Here is a 23,194-nt window from a genome sequence, read left to right on the forward strand (position 1 = left end):
TTGTTGGGATTAAATGAGGGGAGGGAGAACCATATATGCCACCTTGAGCTCCTTGGAGAAAAAGGTGAGATATAAATGTGAAAAGTAAGTCCTAGACCAACTTTAATTATGCAACATGAACTGGCTGGTATGTGATGGAATCTCTCCTCTCAAAAAAAGAATAGTTACAGGCTGGAAGCACCCTGACCCCTACACCCATTCTGAAAACCACCTGCGCTTCTTCGTGGACATCCAGTGTTGGCTTCCATCTAGTGTTTATTTGGTTTGAAAATGGTTTTTTTTCTATTAAAAAAATGTAGATTTAAATGCACTATCTTCTATGTAAAGTGCCTGAGCACCAATTGCAGAGGGGGCACTGCATAAACATTTATGATGTCCCTGTTGTTCCCCCGCCTTCATTTGAAGAGCCCTAGCAGGGAACAGCACTTGCTTTCCCCCCCTGAAACACATAAAAACAGCTTAGATGCCAGAGCACAAGGAGGAAGTGCAATTATTGACAGAAGACTGCATCGTGCCCCCTCCTGGCGCCTTATGCGATGGCGTTCTGGTCTGCTGTGTGATGGAATGCGTCTCCCCTCATTCTGTTATTACAAAGAGGGCAGCACAGAACAGCGTGTCACACTGGGGTGGCTTATGTAGCAATGCGAAAGCATTTAAAAACATCAATTTCCAGTAAAATCCAATTGCCAACAGTAGAGGATTTATCAGTGACAAAGATCCAAAACACAGAGCTTATCTGCTCATAATCCTGTCTCCACTCTAAAAGCGGAACATTATCTTCTCCGTGTTTCCCAGATCTTTCTGCCCATGAGCTTGCCTTTGTTGTGCTGTTGCTATACAGCCCATGTTCAATCAATGTTGCTTGGTCTAGGCGTGCAGCACCTCCTGCTGTTTATCTGCAGACCCTTGTTCTCCGTGCAGATCTGCTTCTAGGCATTCCAGTCATGCCTGGACACAGTGGGGCCAACACCTTGCTCTCTAATCTGTGGGCAGTCTTTATACCTGCTTCTAGTTTGTTTTAATTATATCATATCTCAAGTTCTTTCCATCAAGGCAAGTTTACCCCTGGACACTGGGGATGCATCTATAAATGCACAGCATATTTGGAACTGCAGCAAGAACACAGGGAAACAAGTACATTATGTTGGAAATGTGCAAATGCAAATATTTTATGCCCAAGAAAAGTGAGGAAATCTTCCCAAATGAAATGGCATTTTGCATATTAACAGAACGGTCTATTACAGGGGGGAGAAATCTGCGACTCTCCAGATAGATGTCAGGAGTAGGAGTCTCTGACCACTGGTCACACTCGTTGAGGCTGATGGAAGTGGGAGGATCACAGGTGAGGCTACCCAGAATCTATTATTTCCTTGTATATTTCAGGATGGCATGGTGGGGATAGCAGATTTGGGAAGTGTGAGATCTGGTAATAGTGTCTAGATCAAAAACTTATGTTTGAGTTACAGAATGCTTACTCTGAAAGAACATTTGAAGCTAGCTAAAAATTATTAGAATCTATTTTAAGAGAAATATTAGTACAAATAAATTCTCCTTATAACAAAGTAAAACAATTATAAGGAAAAATATCTTCACATTCTCACGACCCTGTGGATAATACATTAAGATCTGAAATTGTTTGCATAAATTACATTTTAAATTAAAATGTTAGCATGCATTGCCAGTATTCTGTAATATTTTACTGATACTCAGCAGCTGCAGTTCTGTGCCACTTACCTGACAGTAATTCCCACTGAATGCAGTGGGACTTACTTCAGAGTAAACTTGCATAAGATTGTGATATAAGTACTATGCACACTTACACCGGAGCAGATCAAATTGAACTCAGTGGGACTTGCTGAGATACAAAGGTGTCTTCTCTCCTGGCAGGGACACATGGTTTCTTTTATCTGCTTATAGTTCACCCAAAGTCCTGTTCAGAAGGCATTGAGTTGCATCCATCACAACAGCTCTACTCGCACAACAAACTTGCATGCTTCCAATGGAACTTCTTCCTCTCCTGTCCCCCAAGGCCCCATGTGCCCTCAAAATCAGCTCTGGGGGGTTGTTGGACCTTCTGGAAGAGATTGGGTGTGTGTGGAGGAAACAGAAGTCCCATTGCAAGAGCAAAGCTCTGCTCACACAGTGGTGGATACAAGCTGTTGCTATTTTAGTGTGAGGATGGATTAGGAAACACATGGGCAAATATCCCAAATGGACACTGATGGGTTCACTAAATGGCTACACTATCTATCTATCTATCTATCATCTATCTATCATCTATCTATATCTATCTAATAAACTGTTTGATCCAAAAATTCATAGCTAAGGCATGCTTAAAATACACAAACCAATTATTAAACAAATAAGCATCAACCCATCAGCATTAAAAACAAAGAAAAAGCTTTTAAAACAAATATAAGCAATTAGATCTTATGTGTCTGGTTCCCAGAATGATTACACACATGGCCACAGAATTTGCATTATACCACAGGTTTGGCCCCAGCACCATCATGACAGATACAGGTCAGTGGAGCAATCCAGTGTCTTGGTGGCACCATCAAAAATGCTGGCCATTGTGACCACACCAGCAAAAGCCCTTTTGGAGCCCATTCATTCATTCTCATTTTCCAGCCATTAAAAAACACAGATCTGCCTCCAGTCAACCCAAGCACAAGGATGTTCTTACAGCACACCACAAAATCCCAAAATACCCAACTCCTTTTTCTCAAAACTATTTGCTTTTTGCACCTTTGGTGATACGTTTGTTCCAGATAACCGGGCAGTGACTTCTGAGACACATCACACATAGAAGCAGATCCCTTCTCTCTTTCACAACTTGAGCAGGATTTTCCCTACAGCCTCCCAGCATGCTGTTGTTGAGTCCACCTTCTGTTCCGTCAAGGCCACAGAGGTGAAAGGTTAGTTGAAGACTGCTGGGAGAAAAGGCTTGCTTGTTGTGAAGCTCCAAAAGACTAGAAGGCTGGCAATTCCAAGCTATGCTTTACACGGCTTCATAATTAACAATACAATGCAACAAAGCTATGGAAAGCAACCTCATTAGCATTTCCCAGTTTCCGCTCACAGTTTTATTTTCAGGATTTCTTTTGCACTCCCGCTGCTAGGCATCCGCCATAGTGAAGAGCACAACTCTCTGCCTCTGGCATTGAAAGACACAGTTTATGCCTTAGAGCACTCACTGGTGGGGTAGCAACTGGTCTGGCAGTTCACCAGGGGTACCTTTTTTGTGAAGGAAGGAAGGAAGGAAGGAAGGAAGGAAGGAAGGAAGGAAGGAAGGAAGGAAGGAATTGCTGCATCCAACAGATTATCTACTCCAATTTGCTGCAGCCTAAACAATTCATTACAGGCAGCATGAATGCAGAAGCAGATTAACCAGTATGGGCACTGTGAAGCTAAGAGCACCCTCTTGACAGAGAGTAGCCCCCACCCCATCCAGCTCAAATAAAACCCTTCAATCAATCCAGCTCAGATGTCAGCAGGATCGTGCTTAGTTACTCCCTAAAGAGGCAGCGTACTGTAATTCGGGGAGCAGGGTGGGAGCGGATATGGACCCTTTGGCCCTTAGGGCTGATTCATGCCATTTCCCCTGTTTGGAGATCACCCTTGTGGGGAAGGGCCATAGCTCATTGGTAGAGCATCTGCTTTGAATGCAGAAGGTCCCAAGTACAATCCCCAGCATCTCCAGGCAGGGTTGGGAGAGACGCCTTCCTGAAATTCTGGAGACCAGTACCAACCAGTGTAGCCTATATATACTGAGCTAAATGAATGAATGGTCTGATGGTATAAGCTTCCTATGTTCCCTTGTAGGACACAGTGTGAAAGGACCATAGCTAGGACCATGCAGAAAATCCCAGGTTCAATCCCTGGCACCTCCATTCAACAGAGGATAAGGCAGCAGATGATGGGAACCTGAAGAACAAGTGCCAATCAGAGTAGTCAGCAAGAAGTAGTTGGATCTGGTATAAGGCAGATTCATTGGCTCCTGATATTTCTTTTGGGTTAATAACCCAGCATCACGGAACATTTCCACCAATGTGTAATTTATTCATTATTAGTATATTTTCAGCTGAATAACCTCTCAAATCAACTTGTTTTTAAAAATGCATGCATTCTAATTATGTTAATTAATGTAAATTAACAATGGTATCTGCAGTAGCCTTGGGCAGAATGGCTGGCTCTTACACTCAGCTCTTTCTCCACTCCTCCTGACTGCTTTTTACAAAAACAAAAAACACCACCTAAGAACTGAGAGATCCAATCAAGGAGCTCCAGCATCTCATCCAGTTTGGTCCAGTGGTTAAGGCATCAGTTGAAAGTGTCCTTTTCCTGTCTCCCAGCTCACTAGGAGAGATTCAGTGAGCTGAGCCAGTGAGCTGAGCCAGTGTTGATGCCCTTCGGCTGTTGCTTATCAATCAAAATATGGCTCTGTAAAAAAATAGTTGCAGACTAGCAACATATCTGGGGTGTGTGTTGCATTTAAATGTATGCAAAGTAAGGAGCTTGTTGATTTTCTTGGTTGTCACTAATTAGCAGATAAATTATTATGATTTCTCAATGCGAATAATAGCCCAGGATAAAATAATTTCTCTAACAAAATGTACACCACTTAGTCAACCCAAATTTGTCATCTGAATTGAGAAGGGTACCTCAGCTGACATTAAGGAACTTGAAAAGAAATATTGGGACTTTGACTGGCACTCCTGTCCACCTCCAGTTCCTCTTGCTCTGCTGAGGCTGCAACCCCAACCCTACTTGCCTGAAAGTAAACCCCACTTCTCAGTAGATATGGGGTGCGTCCAGACTTTTTCAATTTTCAGGTGGGATTCCGTCACATTATCAGCAAATTTTAGGTTGGACCTTTTGCAATAAGGAAAGTAACAGGAAAAATGCATTGGGAAGTGTGGGATAGCATTTAATTGATGGAACACCACATCTAACCTCCCTGCAAACTTATCACAATGAATGCTCAGTAAATACTAGCCGAGGTCACCTAACCTCCCTGTGAATTTTGTGCAAACAATCACAATGAATGCTCAATACACAGTTAGCCTGGAAACAACCATGGGTAGGATTGCACTGTCAGGTTACATCTATGTTGCACATTTAAAGCACTCTTATCCCATTTTAACAAGCATGGCTTCACCCAAGGAATCCAGGGAGCTAAAGTTTGTTAAGGTTCTCCTAACAACTTTCAGCACCCTTTTCAAATTACAGTTACCATGATTCTTTGGGGAAAGCCATAAATGTTAGAAGTTCCATAAGAGTGCTTTCAATGCATAGTGTGGATGTGACCTAAGTTGCTAAGCAGCTAGGCTACTTCAGTTGCATGGCTCTTTCTTCCCAGGAAAGGCTGGATACTGCAGCACTATCCCTTCCCTGGTTACCAAGATGCATGTGTATGCAGCTACCATCTTGCTGGAATCCAGTTTTCTTTACTAGAAATAGAAGCAGAGAGCCAAACTTTCCCTGCTCTGTGCCCTTACTTTGAAAAGCCAAGATGCAGTAACACAGCATCAAAATGAGAAAGTGGGAGCCCTGAAACTGGTGGCTGTGGACCCCTAGGAGAGGCAGGATCACAGGAAAAATAACCTGCCTCTTCCATGCCCACTGCTGACATCACTGACATCATAGAGACCCACCAATATCTAATGAAATAGTCCACAGCAATTAAATATGCAGCAATTTCAGCCCTGATGTGTCTTAAAAATAATCACTCGTTAAAAACCCACTGTCAGTCTGGAGAATTTCAACTAACAGCACAAGCTTAACCATGTATGCAGAGAAAACCTACCAGATTAAATGGGGTTGGCTCTCAGGTAAGTGAGATTAGAATTGCTGCCAACGTGTCACAAAATAAACTGAGCCAATCTCGACGCAGCTAAATTGAAACCTTGTGCATGAGAGTTGCTGGCACTTTTTTTGGCTAATGCGTGATTACATCATACAAAAGGAGCCACATTTCAGTGACTGAGAAGGACAATTAGCTATCCATATGCCAAGGCTGCAACGGACACCTAGAGAGCAGCCTTTCCTAATCTGGTGTCCTCAAATGTTTTGAACTACAACTCGCATCAATACCAACCAAAGACAACCAACCACAACCTAAGCCACACCCCAATCTATCTCACCACCAAGGAAATACAACAAGTGAATAGTAAGAGAACCCATACAAGTGATGCTGACACAAAACCCCACATATACACTAAGTAGAAGAATAGAAGCATTGCCAGCCGACCCCATCCCACTCACAATTTCCCCTCTCCCTCCCCCCCTTTTCTTCCTAACCTAACATTTTATGCAGCACTAATGTCTCACAACAAATGGAACTGATCTGTAGCGAAAAAAATAACTTGAAAAGAGAGACAATGCATGCATTTTTGTAAACTTAGAAATCTATAACAGACACCCCCAAACTCGGCCCTCCAGATGTTTTAGGACTACAATTCCCATCATCCCTGACCACTGGCCCTGTTAGCTAGGGGTGATGGGAGTTGTAGTCCCAAAACATCTGGAGGGCCGAGTTTGGGGGTGCCTGGTCTAAAATATCTGTAGGGCATCAAGAAGAGGAGCTTGGATTTGGATTTGATATCCCACTTTGTCACTACCCGAAGGAGTCTCAAAGTGGTTAACATTCTCCTTTCCCTGTCTCCCCCACAACAAGCACTCTGAGGTGAGTGGGGCTGAGAGAAGTGTGACTAGCCCAAGGTCACCCAGCAGCTGCATGTGGAGGAGCGGAGACACAAATCCTGTTCCCCAGATTACAAGTCTACCGCTCTTAACCACTACACCACACTGGCTCTCAACCAAGTTGAGAAAGTCTTGTTCAGAGGCAGAAGAATAAGTCAGCGAGATAAAAGAGTATTCAATGAACACAACTATTTACCTCTATCTTAGTCCAACAGCTGTTATGCTAGAAGAGAGCATTCTGAATGGAGAGGGGGGAATCAGGAAAAAAACCTGAATGCTTTTAGCAAAATATTCTAATCAGGGAGGGTCAAAATATTTCAAGGGTGGTTGAGAAGTGATGGTTTTTCTGCACACATCCCAAGCACCCTAAAGTTTAAATGCAGATATGCAAACATAATGTGAGTGTAGGTAGCAGAAACTTCCATTATCTCAATGTCCAGGAAAAGTTCCATAATTGCAAAGGATGGGTGCACCCACACCACAGACTTAAACCTTGGGGATTGGAGCCTGTAAAGCTCTCTCTACAGACCTAATGATGCCCAAGTTTCTTTAAGTGAAAGCCCAAACATCTGAAGTTGTTTACAAGTGGTTTAAGTCTGTGATGTGGATGCAACTGATGTAGTTGACCAACATCTGCAATGACCCGGCATCACATGTTATGTCTGAAATGGCAAGGGCCCATTCAGTGATGGTTGGGACAATTCACATGGGCAAAAAATGTAACATCTGAACCTCCATCAGACTACAGAACCTGTTGATGTTGCTGCTCTCTATCTCCTAACATTTCCTTACCCAAACGGCCTCAGGGTACATAGCCCCTCTCTTATCCTTGCACACTGTTCCAAAAGATCTTACGACCCCCACCCAGAACTGAATTGGGGGAGTAGGGGAGGAGAGGGGAAGATATGACTGCACTAGCAGGACTTTCTGCTCTGGCTCCCTCTCACACAGCTAGTTGAATCAAGCCCATTATGAGCACCTGAACAGGTCACTGTGGGCACCTGCAGTAAAGAACACCATGAGTCATGAAGACAATCTGCTGCCCTAGAATAGAAGAGCAGCAATTATCTTATTTTTGAAGTCAGTATTTCCCACTTCTGCTTCCCCTTGGAAACTGGCACAGGTAGATCAAGTGATGCGGCGGGGGGGGGGGAGAGGGGGATCATGTATGCCTTTTGTAAAAAGCCAGTTTCAGGTAAAATTTACATGGAGAGATGCCATGATTTCTGACAAAAGAAATAGGACACGTTTGCACAATCCATAAGGGTCAAGAGCCACCCTGTTACAAATGTGTATTTTCAATTGATTTAAACAGGGGAGTGCATCCCCATCTTGGGCTGCTGGTTTTAAATATGCCCAGCTGAAACTTTCAATAGATGCTGCAGTCATGGAGCTTGCCCAGCTAACTATTACCTAGTGATGAAACAGGTCTCACACTCACAGGAGAAATGAGGAGGAGCCCACTGAATCACCGCCCATGCTCATCACTTATCTCTGGCAGGGAGGGATAACTTTATCCGTATCTATGGAACGAGGGTGTGCTGCTTTCGTAGTGAAAAGGAAGACATCCCAAGTGGAAACCAGAACAGATTAATTGTGTGATAAGAGCTTCACTGAGAAAGGAATGCTCCAAGATGTATTCAAGGTAAATTTCCATCACGTGGATTTGGACAGAAAAAGATCAAAGAACTGTGTAGGTTATAGAAAAGGGAAGCCAATTCATGTGGGTCTTTGTGCAAATCTAGCCTTATTTAATAAGGAAAAAATGCAATATTCAGGAGCAGCAATGCTAACAAATGTGCCCTTTCTCAAGAAAAATTAAAAGCTGCCTGAGAAAGGGCCCCAGGGAACAAAATTTCTCTCCCTCTCTTTCTTCTTCTTTGCATCTACCCAAAATGTTGCTGGCATCTGAGGTCTCAGAAATGGACATTCTCTGCTCCATCCTCCCTTAAAAACCACTATACCTGTAGTTATTTCACATCCGTGCCCTGCTCCCTAGTTTCATGAATCTTGCATCTCCCTCTGTCTTGCACATGCACTAATATGAAGAAAGCTTGCTCATTTGGCCATCACAGGTAGTTAATGGCCTTTAGCTTGCCCCTTTCTGGCTTCAGAAGTAGCTGGTTTTGCAGTCAGAAGGTTGGAGAGTGTATTTTGATTCTTCTGGAAGCAGCTGGTCTCAAATTCTGAGCTTCCTAATGAGGAGAAAAAGGTATCTGGTGTTGAAGGCACAAGAGAGGTGCTTCAGAGAGTGGTAGGCAAAGGGCCACCTCTGTCACAACAGTTTGTACCAACTTAAAATATGCCTGGTTCTGCAGTCTCCAGTGAAGCATTTTATCATCCAAAATTGTGTGACAACTGACAAGAGGGTAGGGGTAAGAGCTCAGATTTGAAGGAAGCAAGTGATTATGTCTCTCTGTGTGCACTGAAAACAGAATTGTTATTTAACATTTCTATGCCACTCTTTGAACAATATTTTGCAATATATTTCTATCCCAGAATATGAATTTATGTGGATAAATACACTAGGTGATATGACCAGGTACACTTCATGTGATCAAAATGGTTCTTTCTTTGAGCCAGCCAACATGATCACAAGAATCACACACAGAGGTTCCTTCATATGGTCACTATTTTGCAAGAGGCATTCAAGCGCACATTGAAACATTAAGTTGTACAAGTGAATTGGATTAAAGCAGGCTGCCACCCTAGTGCAACATATCTACCTTTTTAAAGGACTTGTTGTAGTTAGGAAACTGATAGCGAAGTGAACAAATGAAGGTTTGTAAACACCTCACAAGCAACTCAGGATGGATCCTGATTGTTGTATAACTGCCACACACAAAAACCCCTGAGTGAATGCTTTCTGAAGATTAGATACAATCTAACCACAGCATAAACTGTGTGCAAGAAAATTAGGATGAATGCTGAATCAACAGGTTGTTTAGAGGACTCAAAGTTTGTCCTCACAGATATGTGCCCGAGAATAATCAAGACAGTTCATGTAAACAGAACATGTCCTGCACGAACCACTCATCAGAACCTAAAGTGCTTTACATTATCATCCTCATCTCTGCTCTGTTTTATTAGGAGAAACTGATGCCTAATGACAAGTGAAAATTAGGGCCAGGGAAGACCTAGGTTCAATTCTTTGCTCTCCAACATGCAATCTATGAAGCTGTGGTTTAATTACTGGCTCAAACTTAATGTTAGTGGCTTGCTGAGTCACACAAGGGTTTTGGCACAAAGGGGGGGACAGGAAAGAGTGCACATGGTGAACAGTTGCCAACGTGCTTCACCCACAAAACACACATCAGAATACATGACTCAGTTATCACATTTAGTGGTATCCCATAACCACAACATTACACAATGATTTTTCATACGAGAAGTTCACCACATGCCTTTCCTTTGTCATTCTCTGCAACAGAGAAGATGGATGTGGAAGGTGAAAGCTCTAGCCTGCCTGTTCTTCAGCTACATCAGCAATGACCCTCTTCCTTTTCTGTCTTTCTGACGTTTCTTCAGCAGCAGCAGCAGCATCTGCAACCTGAGGTGAGTGCTTCACTCTGTCTAATGTTAGGGATGGCCCCATCCATAGGTCAGACTGGTCTCTGCTCCTTAATGGCTACCAAAACCTGCCACCTGGCCTTTCCTCATGTTAACTCTGCCAAAAATCCCGTAAAATCTTCAGCTCTGACTCTTGTTTGCTTTAGAGGATGAAGCTTGGACCTTAGTAATGGTTATGGACCACTCTAAGTTGGAGCTATGATAGACCTCACTAACACTTTTCAGGCACAGCACCTGCTAAACATTTGATACTGTGGTTTGAAATAGGTTCAGCTTGGCAAGCGGATGATGAAGAAAGGAACATGATAGGAATTACCATGGAAGTTTGCACCGTGCCTTGTCTCCATCCACAGGATTTATAGTTGCCGCATATTTGTAGATTCCTATCATGTCCTTTCACTTTACCAACCTATGCATATTTAATTCTTAATCCCTCCTGATAAATTAATCTTCCAAGCCCCCTGGTCAACTGTGTCCTCCTTCATTAAATCCCTAAAATTTTCCAGCATCTTACAGGCAGTAAAATGCCAACAATTAAAAACTGTATTCAGAGAGGTCACAGGCAGAAACAGAAAATGGGTACATTCGTGTTGAGGTGGTACCTCAAATGACCGTGCTGATTTCCTCCACGGCCTTTACCCCCTCCTTTCAAGGGGCAAGTTCATACCCAGATTATTTGCTGATTTATCTCATACCTTAAACTTCAGCATAGGTAAAGGTAAGTCAGTTATGTCCAGTCATGAACGACTCTGGGGTTGCAGCGCTCATCTCGCTTTACTGGCCAAGGGACCCAACGTTTGTCCACAGACAGTTTTTCCAGGTCATGTGGCCAGCATGACTAAGCCGCTTCTGGCGAAACCAGAGCAATGCATGGAAATGCTGTTTCCCTTCCCAATGGAGTGGTACCTATTCATCTATTTGCACTTTGACATGCTTTTGTACTGCTAGGCTGGCAGGAGCTGGGACCGAGCAACGGGAACTCACCCCATCATGGGGATTCAAACCGCCGACCTTCCGATTGGCAAGCCCTAGGCTCAGTGGTTTAGACCACAGCGCCACCCGCGTCCCTAAACTTCAGAATGTCTACTCTGATATTGTAACCTTTGAGACCACCTGCTTAAGATTTACAATTACTTTCTGCCCCCTCACCCTCCCGCATCCCAGAGACATGCGTGTGCTGAAGCTCACTGGTAGAGCATTGACTTTGCACGCAGAAAGATCTCAATCTCTGGCATCTCCAGAGAGGGTTGGGAAAAGACCCCTTGCCTGAAACCCTGGAGAGATGCTGCCAGTCAGTGTAGATAATAATAAGTTAGATGGCCCAACAGTCTGAGTCGGTAGAAGGCAGCTTCCAATGTTCCTTTGGCTTCTTTGTTTCTTAAAGCCAAATCTCATTACCTCTTTTTTTTCCGATCCACACTTCTAATCTCTCTGGTTCTCATTGTATCATTTCTATATCCTCGGCGGTATTAAAAAAAAAAAAAAAACCCTTCTAATTTATTATCATCTGTAAATTTCATTAACATGCTATTTACTCCTTCCAGATAGCTAATGAAGATGTTAAGGACGATGGGACCTGAGAAGGAGGCGGAGAAGAGCCTGGAAGCTCCCAGGAGAAAAGGGATTGGAGCTGTCCTGACTGCTAGATGCCTCAGGCCAGGATGTTTAGCGTTGGCAGCAGGAGAGTGGAAGCTGAATAAAAAGCTCTTTGCCTCTCGCCTAATATTCCTTATCTTATAACTACCTGTTCAGTGTATGAGGAGGTCTTTGTTTCTCCAGGGTATTTGATTAAGGTCAGACTATTTATCGGCATAACAAGCACACACACAACCCTCATTTTCTTACAGAGTTCTGGCCTCCAGCTGTACAGTAATCACTGAAAGTAAAGTCTTTTGCACATTTGTTAAACTACAGGACCTCACAGGAGGCAGTGATGGCCACCAACAAATTCATGGAGAGTAGAGTTATCAATTGCTGCGGCCCATGATGGGCTATGCTCTGCCTCCATGGGTCAGAGGCAGTAATGGTTCTGAATTACAGTTGCTTGAAGCTGCAGGCAGGGAGAGGGCTCTTCTGCTCTGGTTCTGCTTTCAGCTTTCTCACAGGCATCTGGTTGGCCACTGTGAGAACAGGGTGGTGGACTAGATGGGCCATTGGCCTAATCCAACAGCCTCATCTTACTTTCTTATTGTCTATACAGTGGTACCATGGGTTACCAGGGACGCGGGTGGCGCTGTGGGTTAAACCACAGAGCCTAGGGCTTGCAGATCAGAAGGTTGGAGGTTCGAATCCCCGCAACGGGGTGAGCTCCCGTTCCTCGGTCCCAGCTCCTGCCAACCTAGCAGTTTGAAAGCACGTCAAAGTGCAAGTAAATAAATAGGTACCGCTCTGGCGGGAAGGTAAACGGCGTTTCCGTGCGCTGCTCTGGTTTTCCAGAAGCGGCTTAGTCATGCTGGCCACATGACCCGGAAGCTGTCTGCAGACAAACGCCGGCTCCCATGGCCTATAGAGCGAGATGAGCGCCGCAACCCCAGAGTCGGTCATGACTGGACCTAATGGTCAGGGGTCCCTTTACCTTTACCACGGGTTACATATGCTTCAGGTTACAGACACTTCAGGTTACAGACTCCGCTAACCCAGAAATAGTACCTCAAGTTAAGAAGAAGAAGAAGAAGAAGAGTTTGGATTTGATATCCCGCCTTTCACTCCCCTTCAGGAGTCTCAAAGCGGCTAACATTCTCCTTTCCCTTCCTCCCCCACAACAAACACTCTGTGAGGTGAGTGGGGCTGAGAGACTTCACAGAAGTGTGACTGGCCCAAGGTTACCCAGCAGCTGCATGTGGAGGAGCGGAGACACGAACCCGGTTTCCCAGATTACGTGACTACCGCTCTTAACCACTACACCACACTGGCTTCAGGATGAGAACAGAAATCACGCAGCAGTGGGAGACCCCATTAGATAAAGTGGTACCTCAGGTTAAGAACAGTTTCAGGTTAAGAACGGACCTCCAGAATGAATTAAGTTCTTAACCTGAGGTACCACTGTACTGGAGAATGTGGTTGTACAAAGGCCTGCTTGCACTTTCTGTGGATTCAGATCTCTCAAGCTGAGGACTAGACTAACCTTAATGCAGAGTGCAGAATAGGGTTTTGGGCACGAAACTGTTACCCAAGAGTGAAAAGGAGGTTTTTTTTGCTAGATTTCTTTTGAACTCCTCAGCATTTACACTATGATGGCTGATGCCTCATTGCTAGACATGGGAAACAGCGGTCATGCTCCCAACTGGACGAAAGTTTGAAATACACATAAGCCGGTCAGCGAGGTGTGCAGAATACCAAATTTCCTGCCGGGATAATTTCAAGGATAGAACAGCGTGTGAGTGAAGGAAGCTGTATATGCGTGCAAGAGAGAAAATATGCACTGGTGTACCTTCCAAGAAAAAAGAACAGCCTAGAAATATGCCTCACTACGTTTCAGCCAGGTCTAGAAATATGAACCACCCAGCCTTCACTGGTCACAATATACCTTACATCTGACCTGCTTCTGTCTCAACAATATATGGAAATCACAAAAGAGTCAGATCACAAAGCAGAGTCTGCACCACTGGAAGGAGCATGAATGTACATTTTTGCTTCCGACAACATCACTCTTACTCAAGCCACAGTGATTTCCTGTGCTCCTGTTTTATTTCCAAAAAAATTGTAGAGGTCAGGGGTGACAACCTGAATAAAATATTGGGGGGCAGGTAAGCCCTGCCCCACATAATCGATCACAAAATACGGCACGCACACACCATTTGAATGACAATGTCCATCAATATTGGGGGCTTCTGCTCCCTCAAATATTATATTGGGGGCAGCCTGAAGATGTGCTGTGCTCTGGACAAACCAGACACCTAGTGTTCTTGCCACCTTCACCAAGTGGGGGAATGGGATGAACACAGTATAGTATCCTATGTTTAATACTTAGGCCAACCCTCTGTTTGTTGTGGCTCCACTACAACCAATCCAAATAGCTAGCAGATTGGAAACACGCCTACAGGGGAAATAAAAATCAGGGAGATTCCCAATAAACAAATGTTATTTGCTATGAGTTAGAGGTGGCTCTTCTGTGGCTCTCCAGATGTTTCCAGATGACAACTCCCATCATCCCTGCTCACTGGCCATGGTAGGTGAGGCTAATGGGACCTGGGACTTCAACAATATCAGGAGCGACACAGAGTTAGCTTCTCCTGGGTTAAAAGCTGCTTCCTGGTGACCTATTTCATGAACACTCAGCCAGATTTGTTTGTTGTCTGGGTAGATGATGTTGTATTTACCAAGCATCATCCCACACTTTCCTTATTGGGAAAAGGTCTGACCTTTAGGGGAAGTGGGTTTGTTTTGCAAGCGCTCCAAACTGGCTTCAATAATGCAGTCATAATTTGTAGAGATGTGACTGAATCCCACCAGATAATAGTGACAGCCTGGAAGTATGGAAGTACACAGAATCACACCAATGGAGACCTCAGCAAGACCATCAATAAAAGTCAAAGGTGCAGACAGTAAAATCACCCTCACATCTACATGCCAGATTTGTTCATCTTAACCATTATTAACCCAAATACCAAACATACAAAACCATTAACTACTGCTACAAATACATTTGTATTCAGAGAAATTTACAGCAAATGATGCTTCAACCTACAATGGTTAAAGTGGGAGGCATTTTCCAGCCTTCCAAAACACACAAACCATTCCACTTTAGGGATTGTGTGAGTACACTTCAGGTTAATGAATCCTGGATAGAAGATATGGGTGTATTCAAGGTTGTGAGGACGTTTTCCTTAATAGTCACTGAAACAGTAGCAGAGCTTGACTCTTTACCAGCCTGATTGTGAGAAGAAAGGGATACTGACTTCCTAAGCCAATCCTGAGAATGCTTGCAAAAAAGAGATTCTAATCTAATAGAGTGATTAAAATGCCAGAACCAGAGAGTGGAGCATATCCCACATCAGCCCATTTGAGCTAAAAAAACAAAACCCTGTACTGTAGTTATATGAACACCAAGGACAAGATGGATGTGGAGGGAAACACACAAACCTTGCTATGATCACAACCGAGACACACCTTAAGAAATGAAGTAAAGTTATCATTCCCTCAAGTACAACTCCTGGGGGCCACATAGCAGCAGTGAGTGGTGTCAGAGGAAAACAGCCTTTGTGCAATAGGCTACCTTCCCACTAAGGCAAAACCATGACTTCGGATCTATGCCTCTCCATCCTCTATCCAGCCAAGAAGAGGCATCATCACATTCAAGATAATGGGCCAGCAAAGCAAAACTGCTTTACTGGGGTGCAAAGCAAGGCCAGTCAGGATAGGCGTGGCCTAGCCTAGGAAAAGAGGAAATAGTTCCAGGGCTGGATCAGAGAGGCCTAGAGGGCCATATATGCATCTGAGGTTTCCCACTCCTGCTCTAAGGTTCCTAGTTCAAGGATCCCTGAAACTGTGCCTCACCATTCTTACTTTTTGCGCTACCTTGAAAACCCTCCTCCCCACTGTCTTCTGTTGCTAAAACACATTGGTGTGCAGCTACTGGAAAACAAGGTTGCAACATTATGATCCACATGTTGATCTACCACAAGGCCACTTAAAATTAAGTGCAGAAAGCACTACTGATTTATTACATGATGCTTCATCTGCAGTGTGTGCAGTTCAGGACAGATCCAGAGGTGTTGCTCTCAATGAAGAAAAATTTGGGTGGTTGTTGGCCTACCTATCTGAAAGGTCAGTTTTCATCCACAGATCCCAAGCAATTCTCAATGCTTAAATGGAAATAATGTTTTCCAAAAGTAGTTTAGGCTTTGGCCTCTTTTACTATTTCAAAAGAGCCTGAAGTGCTCTTCTAAAAGTTATTATTAATATACTTTTACTGTACATAGCAAATGTTCTCTCATTTGTCCTCAAAACAGTTCTGACGTAAGCTACTATTCTCCTTTTACAAATGGAGGATGAAGGCTAAGAAAGTGATGTTCCTAAGGTACAGGATGAGTGGTCATGTTGAACTCAAGGCTCATGGATCCAAGCCTACAACACTATCCACAGGTCTACGTGGCTTTTGGTAAACAATGCATGGCTCATTTCTCTGCCCACAGGCATATTTCAACAACTTTAAACTAGGTCAGGCACTACATTTAGAATGGACTGGTTCACTTGCTGCAAGAGGGATGAGAATTCCAAGAGACCACCAGTGTGATCCCATGAGCAACTTGTGGGATATGAAGAGCTGGGTTTGTCTCCTAGCTTGGCAATGAACTCACTGGCTAGCTTTGAGGAAGTCCCACACTATCAGTCACCACCTGTGCATCTGCACAGGCAAGATTCAAACCAGGAGCCTTATGGCTCAGGCACCAGCTCCCTGCAGCATCAAAGCACTGGGAGGTGAGAATGGGCAGGGCAAGCCAGCTAGGAGTTTGCTATAGCAGCCCATATTCCTCAGGGCTTGGGGAAACCCGGTGGCCCTTGGAGAGCATAAGAGGCTCCCAGTGATTGATGCTCAACCTCTGAGTTATGGCCCTTCTGATGCTACTACAGGATATCAAGTCCTGCTAGCCTCATTGTGGATAACTTGTCCCTAGAGGAGGCCACTGTGTCCTCCCACTGCACGTCCAGACTTCTTGTACCCAACCTGCTTTCTTCCACATTATCTGTCACTGACCTGTCCTCTGCCGCCTCCATTCAGTCTGCCTGCCCAAAAACTCAGCGCATGCGCACTCTCTTTTCCTGCCTCTGTTCCAAAGTTGCACAATGGTTATGGGAGTCATGACAAATTGATGTGGGGGAGGGGGGACAGACAGACAACGGAGCTGATAATTGAAAGGCACACTTTACAAAACAGCCTCTTCAGATAATGAACAACATGGGGCCCGTTCAAGTGCAACTGAGTACAGTATGTCCATAATGGCTTCCTCTAACTGTACAATACCAAATAACAAACGTACACCAAAACAAAAGGCATACTACATCCAAAGCCCTCAAAGCACCTTGCCTATAGAAGCCAAGAGCCATTACGGTCACTTTTTGGACGGGGAAGTGACGACAAGTTTGCACATGCACATTCATAATGCAACAAGTGCAACATCAAAGGGAGGCCAGCATGTGTGGAACAGCCATCTGATAAACAGTTAAATTATCACAGACAGAGCTTTGAAGTCACTGCAGACGCAATGCTTTTCAACGCAGGTGATTCACATGTTCAGCTGTGAGACTTCAAGCAACAAATCACTTGGTGAGGAGGCAGCTAGAATGCCCACGATTCTGTCAGTTGGTTTTAAAGCAGAGAGCCCCTGTGGCCTTAATCCTAAAATACAACGGGTCAGCTCACGCAAAGGTCCATTGACTGAAACATAGCCCACCGGCAGGTATAAAGACTCAGAAGCAGGCCCTAGGCTGCTGGACCAGTTTTTAGAAATATACAGCTTCCAGCAAATCAGAGCCTGGTTATTTTAATGAATTCTGCTGCATTCACACAGTTATGAGTCCAATGGGATTGGATTTGTTTGTTTTTTAATTGTTGTTTCTCTTTTGCAACAGGAAATAAACAGGAATAAAACCCACCCACATTTCCGCATTTCAAATCAAAGAAGGTGCATCAAATGAGTTCTGTGTGTTATTATGAGCAGTGGCTGAGATTCTAGTTTTTCCCTTCCCTATCCACAAGTGATACAAGTTTATCTTATCCTCTCCTACTCTGAAGATCTGCAATATTTGGGCATTTCTTTATTGAAGCACAAGGCTGCTGTAATAAAGTGAGTTGCACCAGGCAGAGCTTTATGGAGTTTCCCAATGTGGATTCACTTGGGAGATGCTGCAACCCTCGCGACTGAAATGCAGAAGTGGACCTGGGGCTGGAAGAAGCAAGGAGGCCAGGAATGTCAGAGCAAGCAGAAAGGACAGTCAGGTATAGAAGTGCATTGAGTGAACCAGAGGGAGATGAGCTGGAGAACAGCAAAGGTTTGCACAGCAACACACACATACTGACAGATTGATACACAGCCTTACAGACTTTTCACATCTCAAAATTTCCCTTTCTCCCCACAACTCCTTATCCTTCTCACTATATGAAGTACACCTAGCTATTTTGCAAACCACAGAAACTACTGTGGCCTTTGTTACACAAGTGCTTTGGGGCTGTGTGTCCGGATTGCGGATTGCTGCCTGCTTTTGCTTCCTGCTTCTCCAGATGCACAATTTCACACTCAGCAGAAGTGTGGAAAGATGTGCTGGAGAAAAGAATCATAGAACTGCCTGAGATTTTAAGGAACGCAGTTCCTTTGGGCTGTGTCACCTGGGTTGACTTTGCAAATCATCACACTATGCCCTTTGAACTAAAGGCAAAGAGACTGACACAGGCCTCCATGGCTGCAAGCATGCCCAACAGCTGATAAATCTTTCAAATGGAAGCACCCCAGCCTTTCTGCACACAGCTGCTGTACCAATAATATTTACCTCTCACTCTCAGTAGTTCTGAGCCAATGTTGGCAGGGGCACTTGCTGGACGTGACTGCTTCACCTGGCTTTTGGGGAGCATAGTCAAACCAGCAGAAAGTGGAGTCCTCATCATTTGCCATGCATTTATCCTGTTTTATATGTATCTATGTCACATATATTTGTGGTGGTAAATCATTTTTATGGACCTGAAGCAATGAAACAGTATAGGAAAGAACTCTCAAGGAATGAAATATATAGAAATAATTCGGCAGTGGTGAGAAATCCCCTACTAGGGGATAAACAGTATGTATCATGGAGATGGAGGACCTGCGGCCCTCAGATGTTGCTTGACTACAAGTCCCACCATGCATTGCTCATTGTCAACACTAACTGGGACAGATGGGAGGTGGGGAGTCCAGCAACAACTGGAGGACTACAGGTCCCCTATCCCTGCATGGGGTTCGTGGTGGCAAGTGCGGCAATGTTCAGAGTGCTGAACTAAGGAGACCCAAATTCAGATCCCAGATTAATCTGCTTAAAAAACAGGATAACCCCCATGTATTTCACCCAGAGTTCCTTGAAGAAAGTGTAGGGATGAAAGAAAGCTGTGGCAACACTGGAGTGGATTTCTACATGCATGAGCCTTTTCTTTTTACATCTTGGCTGGATTGAGTAGAAAACATAAAACGTTTGTGCCCCAGTTCAGTCTCCTGTATCCATCAACTCAGACAACATAATATGGGGAGATCCAGCAACTCCCCCAGGATAAACATGGATGCATGGGACCAAGTCAGACCACTGGACCATCTAGGTCAGGGTTCCCACACAGACTGGCATTGACTCTCCAGGATTTCAGACAGGGGGTCTTTCTCATCTCTACCTGGAGATGCTGAGGAATGAACACGGGGCCTTCTGCATGCTCTGACACTGAGCTCTGGCCTTTCCCACAAACCCATAGCATATACAGCATCCTCTAGTGCTCTTGCCACCGTCACCACAGTGAAGTTGCAACTAAAGTTGCAAAGCTTGAAATAAAAATTATATAGAAAAGCAAGGGAGGCCACTCCTAAGCACTTCCAGACATACAGTATTCACCTTTCACCCACAGAATTAGCCATCAACGCCCCTTCCCACTGTTGCACATAGAGGTTGTGCTTTTGAACCATACGGAGAGGCAGGTGCCAGGTCTGCTCTGCATGTTGAGCTTGCAAGTGCCCAGGCACATGCTTTCTAGTGAGATGCCTGGGAAACCTGCTTTCCCCATTCTTTCTAGAAACAACAGGACACACTCACAAATGCCAGCCACAGCTGGATAACTACTGCCCCCTTTGTAAAGCGGGGTAATGTGACATTTCTTCCAAAGCTAGTCAGGCACACAAGGATGCGTGTCCATGTGTCACTGGCATGAGGATGCACCTGCACCCTCCCCTGCAAGAAGATGGTGACCTTCTAGAAGGCTTGTCTAGACTGAAAGGGAACATCTCCCTTGCAGCCCACCCACCCCATTTCAGCCAACAGAGAATGATATGCCATTAATACCCTGATATTTTGCAGCTTCACAACCCACTTTAGCTTGTTGGAATGTGTGCAGAGAATCTATCAAGGCAGAGATCCAGATCCATCCAAGATCCCACACACATATGATATGACCTATAAGGCTGAGGCTTCTCCCACCAGTTCCACCACCCCATGGGTAAGTAATTTTGAAAAAGTTGCTTTGGGAGAATTGAAAGCATCACATCCAAAACAAGATGAGAGGGGAGGAAGTCAAGAGTTTGGTGAGCCCTCCCTTCATCAATTGCTAATAAGAAAACAAACCATTAATTACCATCCTGGTTTTTGGAGAGATCAGCAAGCTTGCTATATGAAACAGGGGAACTAATACCAACTATCACTGGAGAGTGGCTGGAGAGAGAAAACCAAAGCCCTAAACAGAACCAGACAACACCTCTCTCATCAATCTTTTTCCGCCTGGAAGGAAAACCAGTGTGAGCTGGGGGTTCCTTTTTGTTGTTTTTCATTTTCTAGGCAATGACTGTTATTGAAATCATCCCCCTTCCCTGCCACCCCCCAAACCTCCAGCTACTTCTCATCCGACTGTTGCCTGTGTCCATGAAACAAACTGAATCCACTTGAGTGTTGCAAAAACGATACAAAAGCAAGGAGGTGGGGGGAGAGGAGAGGAGAGAGGTGGGAGGAAGAGACTGCTAAACATTTGCCAGTATACATAATTCCCCCCCCCCCTTTTTTATAAGCTCTCCCTCTTGGAAACAGCTTTCCCACATGCTCCAAATAATGAGAATAATTAATCATTTGTTGCATTATAAAGTGTTTTCCAACTGCTATCCTCTCCAGAGCACTTTGGGCTACTGCACAGACAATTGCCAGGAAATAACAACCACTGTAGGATTACTCCCCAAAAAACCAATTAAACAACAACATTGTGAAGAGATCCCAGGGCTTTTAAGCACAGAGTCAAATTAAGGGGTAGGAGCAGCTTTTGCTATGAGATGGTTTAGCCAAAAGTTAAATAGAAAGAGGAAAGCCTGGTCCAGGAAGGGGGAATTTCTGAGCCCTCCCCATTCCTTTCCACCCCCACAGAACAATAAGGATCCCATGTCAGATATCATATGTCCTTCGTACCTGCTATGTCATATTTAGAGACATACGAGAACACACATAAAGGGAACATGTTATTGGTCCTACGCACACAGATCTTTTCCTGGAACAATTTTGCAGATATATCACTAGTTACATGCCCTGCACACTGGATCACCACCCCACCTTCCCCATAGAAATGATGATCACTTCTGGGATAAACAGAAACAGCGGGAGCCCCACAGAGAGGCTTGGTCTGTTTTTTAAAGGTTATTATTTCTACTGTTCGAGGAGGAAACAGGTGCGGAAGTGAAACGCTTATGGGGAGAGGATTCCAAAGGGTCGCCTCCAACATTAGTCAGGCTAGACCCTCTGAAATGAACGGGCATGCCTAACTTGGGTCCCTTCATTGCATTTCGATGGGTCTACTCTAAGTACAACTTAGTTGGCCACAGCCCCCAAGTCCCCTGTTTTTGTCTAATTAAAAAGAAAAGAGCAAGCAAACAAACAAACAAACAAAAGCCATCCAGGCAATAGGTTAGCCAGGTGTGTTCTGGTCACCTACCTTTGCATGGAAGAGAAATATCCGAGGAGGAAGGGGTGGGGGGAGTCCAGGTCCAGAGAAGTTTGAAAAAGAAGGTAGTTTGACAAAATTCCCAGCCGGGGGGAGGAAAGAAAAAAGACACCCCCCACACGCGCGCACATCTACAACGGGGCTCCCCCCCAAAAAAAGAAGACGATGAGGATCAGCTGAGCGCCGGGGAGTGGAGAGTATGCAGTTGCGTTAGATCCATAGCTGGAAGCGGCGGCGAGGGCTGGGAGGCAGGAGAAGGTTTAAAGGGGAAATACATGGTAAAAAAAAACGTGCCTCCGATTCAGGCTGGAGTCCGAAGGTTGGGAGCCTGAGCTGGAACTCTTGGCGCGCGCGCCCTTGCGCGTCGGGGTGGGAAAGGGGGCTGGATGGAGAGGGGGGAAGGAGAGCGAGCGAGCTTCCCAGGAAAGAGCCAGGTGAGCAAGAGGAGGAGGGAGGGAAGGAAGGAGGAGAGGTGGAAGATGGCAGGGGAGAAGTTTGGTAGGGAAACCTGGAAGAGGAAGAGGAGAGGGTCGTCTGCCGTTGCTTTCTCTTTCTCCCGCGCTGTGCCTTAGGCTAGGCTCGGCTCAGGCTTCGCAGAGTGGATGCACCGGGAAAGCAACCGAATCGCTGAACAGACAGAGAAAAATGCTGTCCTTACAGTGACACCAAATGTCTTTAGGGGAAACCTACAATTACTGGAAGGCAATTTTAGGGGAGAAAGGAAGGGGTGAAGCTCGCTCGCTCGCTCTCCCCATCCCCAACACACGCACACAATTCTGCCCCAGCTCTCCGCTGTTGGGCTCAAGATGACTGGTTAACAGGCGCACACACACACATTATGCGTCTTCATTTCCAGTTTAGCATCTGAGAAGGACTTCAGGTTTCTCCCTACAGGTTGGGAGATTGTGAATTTACCCCCTTTTCAGAGAGATGGAAGGTACTTCCAGAGGGGAACTTGGTGCTATAAACGCGTGGGCTGCCAAATGGGTCACTGATTGGCAACAGGTTTTTCTTGTTGTTAATTGGATTTTCCCTGGATATAATCTGGATTAAAATTGGGGGGAATGTGGGCTGGTGTTTGGACGATAATGACGTATGGATGCTGCAAAACAAACAAACAAAAACCACTTGTATACACGTGGTGCACTGATCCCACAATAAACACATGTCTGGAGGCGCCTAGAACAAAGCTGCTGCTTCTTGGATTGCCAACAAGTCATTTCCAAGCAAGGGTCAGACTGAAAACGATTCACCAAAAATATGTTGCAATGTAGGTGT

The 23,194-nt window shown here is 44.8% G+C and overlaps 1 protein-coding gene across 4 annotated transcripts in view; it reads right to left on the bottom strand.

Annotated features, from left to right (window-relative positions):
- The window catches only part of CACNA1I (calcium voltage-gated channel subunit alpha1 I), a 296,624-nt gene extending 273,922 nt beyond the window's left edge, over nt 1–22,702 (bottom strand). For 2 of the 4 annotated variants that reach the window (XM_082241265.1, XM_082241266.1), the window contains exon 1: nt 21,908–22,700. The gene's annotated coding sequence lies outside the window, so the exon portion shown is untranslated. Of the gene's footprint in view, nt 1–21,907 lie in introns of all 4 variants that reach the window. The other 2 variants (XM_082241264.1, XM_082241263.1) reach the window with 2 other exon arrangements.
- Nucleotides 22,703–23,194: the final 492 nt, after the last annotated feature.

Source organism: Podarcis vaucheri (genome assembly GCF_965113315.1).
Source record: "Podarcis vaucheri genome assembly, chromosome: 10".
NCBI classification, from domain to species: Eukaryota; Metazoa; Chordata; class Lepidosauria; order Squamata; family Lacertidae; genus Podarcis; species Podarcis vaucheri.